The sequence below is a fragment of the Arachis ipaensis genome, chromosome B08 (assembly GCF_000816755.2).
Source record: "Arachis ipaensis cultivar K30076 chromosome B08, Araip1.1, whole genome shotgun sequence".
In the NCBI taxonomy this organism is placed as follows: Eukaryota; Viridiplantae; Streptophyta; class Magnoliopsida; order Fabales; family Fabaceae; genus Arachis; species Arachis ipaensis.
Genome location: NC_029792.2, coordinates 102,454,857 through 102,459,540, shown reverse-complemented (window position 1 = coordinate 102,459,540; position 4,684 = coordinate 102,454,857). Strand labels below are relative to the sequence as shown.

At 33.1% G+C, this 4,684-nt stretch overlaps 1 long non-coding RNA gene across 7 annotated transcripts; it reads left to right on the top strand.

The window, feature by feature from the left end:
• LOC107614052 lies at positions 955 to 4,462 on the top strand. Of its 7 annotated transcripts, none has more exons than XR_002352765.1 (5): positions 955 to 1,088; positions 1,213 to 1,490; positions 1,734 to 1,784; positions 2,653 to 2,737; positions 3,191 to 3,894. It is a non-coding gene; the product is annotated as an uncharacterized LOC107614052 (long non-coding RNA). The 7 variants fall into 7 exon arrangements; XR_001614257.1 differs by lacking the exon at positions 955 to 1,088 and having other exon boundaries at positions 1,162 to 1,490; positions 3,191 to 3,230; positions 3,643 to 3,894; XR_001614256.1 differs by lacking the exon at positions 955 to 1,088 and having other exon boundaries at positions 1,162 to 1,490; positions 3,191 to 3,230; positions 3,625 to 3,894.

Here is a 4,684-nt window from a genome sequence, read left to right as displayed (position 1 = left end):
TTATAGGATTCTATGCCTTTATTACTCTGATTCATTTAGCACCTATAAATACCCCTTGTATATTATACCTTGGATCACACTAATTAATACACTTTTCAGATTCCTCTCCCAGTCTCTTGTTTGTAACATTCATCTCAACTCTTCAAAAACAAGATCCAAGAATTAATCCTAAACTATGAAAACCTTGCCAAAATCAAAACTAAAATAAACTTTAATAACCCAACTCTTCATCCTGATTCCATTGTTCTTCCTTACTATTCATCGGAATCAACTCAAGTATGTACTTACAAAGTAACTCATCACTTCACTGAACCAAAGTTCGCAACTTTTATATTCTCCTTGCTACTATGAGAAAGAAAATTATCTAAATTGATATCCATGGATGTTTTTAAAATAAAAATTAATAAATAAAAACTAAAAGTATTGAAAAAAAAAAACAAGTGATAAACTCAAAGCACAAGTTGAAGCGTTGGAGGTTCAATTGCTAAATTTTATGGGCTAAAAACAGTGCAAAAAGAGAGAAAAATTTGAGACTAAGGTCCAAACTTGGGTAAACAACTTAATTAAGTTTTTTTTTGAAAAAATAACTTAAACAATAAATAACTATATTAAAAGTAACTTATAAATAAGTTATTTTATGTTTAAAATTTTGGTTCTAAAAATGCTTATTTTATAGAAATGTGGTAAAAAATAGTAGTATTATGAGAGAAGTCATTTTTTTAACTTCTCTATAAGCTCCTAAATAGATTTTTTGGAAAGCTGCAATTTGGTTTTGAAAATTGCACCAGACACTAATACTACTACTTTTCATAAGTCAAAAGTTCAAAAAAATTACTTTTGAAACTTTCCAAACGGGCCCTAAGTCAGTGACAAACACTTCTCACCATAACCAGTCTATGAAAGAAAATATCATATTCATCACATTAGTCCATATATAAAATATGGCCATTTATAACATACAGATTTATTTATACAGATTGAAGGAGATTGTGACAAGTGGCATGATAGAAAACAGGCTTTGCAGAGCTCTGTGACTTTGTCTGGGCTTGCTAGTTGAACGGAGCCGGCTAATGAAATAAAGAACCAAGGTTGTAAATCTCCAACTGGATTTAGGGACGTGAGCTGCTCTATTATTTTTGTTTTTTCGTTTGGGTCATCAGTGGTGGGCTCATTTAATTTGATTAGGCTTATACATCTTCATCCTTGCTTCAGGGTTTTATGGAACAAAGCACTGCTGTAATCCCTCTTCTCTGGTCGCCGTCGTCGTGTTCCGTGCTGCTGGAGTTCGGGCCTTGTTCTTTCTGCTCTGCTCTGCTCTGCTCCGTCGTGTTCATCTTCTCGGGCCATTTTGAAACCTCTACTCTGGTAGGCATTCAGAAACCTTTGCTCTGCTCCGCCGTGGTGCCTTGCTCTGTCCTCTCAGGCAAATTGACAACTATTCGCCGTTCACATCTTTCTCTCAAGCCTCTCGCATCACACTCGATCCTTAGGTATCTCTTCCTCCATATCTTTATTGCTTATTTCTTCATAATAATGTTATGGAAGTTCTATTTCGGATCATTTCTTGTGATGTGCTGTTATCAAATTACCGAATTTAGGGTTTTTCTCTTGTTGATTTTGGTTTTTGGTTCCATCGAATTTTGATTTTGGTCCACTTCCTGCTATTGTTAATTTTGTGATTGTGCCGCTACTTTAATTTTGGATTTCAATTTTTAATTTTCTTACCGATGCAGAGGTACACAAAAAGCAGAACAATGATGTTGCTCTCTGTGCACCCGGGACGGGTATCAATTTCTTTCACTTCTCTACTTTCTTTTCTTCGTGCACCTTATTACCTCATTACTTCTTTTTCCCTTAGGTTCCATGAAAGTTATTATTGTTTTAATATAACCGATATGGTACAATTACTTGATTGATTGTGTCAAAAGCAAATAAGAATTAAGATACAGAAATTTTAGATATAATTGAGTTATCTTGACCTTGTTAGTAGTTTTGAATTTTTAGATATAATCCAAATAAAGAAGCTAGTATTAGTAGTTTTGAATTTTGAGCTAATAACGGAAATCCATCTTACATTGTTTCTTCTTGAGTTCTCTCCGTGCTTCTTGAATTCGCATCACTTTTGGCTAATGGAGCTCAAGTAAAAGCTGAAGTAGGTGATAACTATGTGTATGCAACTATTGATTCACTGCCTCATGATAAGTTATTAGTATGTTGATCATTCAGATAGCATATGAGAATATAATAACTTTTGGAGCTAAATTACGAGGGTTTTAATCTGTTAAGTATGAAATAGGTATTTTACTCTAACTTAATTATGCCGTGGATTTAATGTATTGGTGAATGACAACTATATTCACAAGAATTTTTTGAAAAGCTCATGAGCAATGCTATTAAAGCGTAGGCACTGCACTTAATATGAGCTGTGTATGTAGCAATATTTGAAGTGCTTTTATGATTTCAGTATCTAATTTATAATTGAAGTTTGGTGTTTAAGTGTTGTTTTGTATATATCAATTGCAACTTTATGACTCTGTTGAAATTTATATCAATTGCTGCTCCAAAAAGAATTTAAGACTGTTAAAATTAAAGCTTTACCAAATTGAATTTAAGACCCTGTTGTGATTGAATTTGTTTCTTTGCCATGTACAGTGGTGACCACACAGTAAAGATGGTTGATTCTGAAACTTGAAGTTGCGTAAAGGTGCTAGTTGGCCATAGAATGACGCCTTGGGTGGTAAGCTTGTATTTTGACTTTTCATAGTAATTTATTGGATCTATGTCATTAATTTCTTTTGGTGCTCATTGTATGAAATAAATCCTCTAGCATAAATTTTGATAAGATATGCATTTAGGAAGTGATAATTCTATGGAATTCAGCACCAATTTTTCGTTATTATCCATGAAAACCATGGGCTTCTATCCAAAAAAATATTTCAAAGCTCGTACTATTATTTCAAAGCTCGTACTAGGGTGAGATACTCAGTGAGATACATACCAGCCTTCAAGCTCTTGAAATTATGTTCTTGTTTTTCCTTCTAAGCCTCATTTCAAGAATAATACCTGAGCCAACTTTAGGGTTGAGTCAGTTGCCAATGAATAGATATTGTAAATTGTTCCTTTTTTTTTTAATAATTATTTCCATTCTAACATATTCATTTTCCTTGGAAACTACTTATGTTACATGGAGAATCTTTGCTGAATTCCTGGAAGCTGATTCTTTACAACAGGTATCACTTCTTCTCCCTCAATAATTGTCGAATTTGATATGTTAATCCACTAAAGTGAATTATGAATATTCCTATTTGGTTTCTAGTTACAGTTGTTACTATCTAGTGTTTGTCACTAATATTTGTTTGTTAGGAGATAGACTAACTGGAGATATAGAGCCTGTGTTTATGTCTTAACTTCTAAAGCATTGTGAATATCAATGCAACTTCAGTTGTATGCTTGGATAAGTTTCCTTTTTTTATTCCCATACCATTTAAGGTGTCTCAATTATTTTACTTCTGGAAAGAATTAAATTCTATAGGTAGTACCCGATTTCATTATTTTCTTGCAAAAATTCATCAGTGTTGCTCGACTTCCATGGATACTTATCCCTCTTGTTTCCCCTTATATGAGTCTGCATTTTCTGGGTAGATCGATTGGAAAATGTCGTGGATTCTTGGACTTCATTATACCTCGTGGTAGCAGAAGTCTGACCTGGAAGATGATGTGAGTGCTTCTGTATGCTTCTTTCTCCTTGCCTTTTTGTAACTTCAGTGAGAACTTGTTATTTGACTTTGAGTTATTAATGTATCAGCATGGGACATCAAACTTTCAATTATTTAACAGTACTCTTATAATTGTGTGTGCATATGACAATAATACAAGACGGTGGATATTGGGTCACTTTTCTTGTTTAGTTTTATTTTTCTTTCTTTTAGCTAAATTATCTTTCGGTTTATGTTGCTATTATAGGTTTATTAGCTCTAAAAGTTGATGGAAAAAAATGGACCAAAGTCTAGAAAATGCATGGAAGGTCAGGCTTGATAGTTTAATAATCTAATCACAAAGTATTAATCTTATTATGATCATGTGATAATTTATTGCTAAAGGCATGGATAATGCATAGGCCTACTTTACTGTATGCCAAACCACTAGTTAATTATAAGCATTACTCACTACCCTTGATGTTTGAGAAATCTGAAAGTTGGATAAATGTGAATTTTATATCTAACCAAAGGTATTTTTGCATCTTGCTTTCTAAGTTTGGGATAATCCTTGTTGAATGAAAGTTGCTAGAGTCAGGAGCCAAGTAACAGAAAGAGGAACATGGTGGGGGTTTATAACAATATTCATTGTTCAAGACATCAGTCACCAAAAATAAAAAAATAGAAGCTAGGCAAAAATAAAGGTGTAAGGAAAATGTAATAATTAGTTATGCCCTTCTTTTATTGCTGAGTCATTAGATTTGTATTCAGCTCTTTTTAAGTCAGAATATGTATTTCAGAAAGAAAATAAAAGTTACTATTCTCTTCGAAATTTCCATCAAGCAAACCTCTATTCGAAAAGTACTGAAGCATAACAAAACCACCGGTGAAGTGCTCGCAGTAGATGAGGGAAAAAATGATGAGGAAAAAAAAATGATACCAAGAGATTGTTCAAAAACTGCATGATATAGTTTCCGTCTTTCCGAACA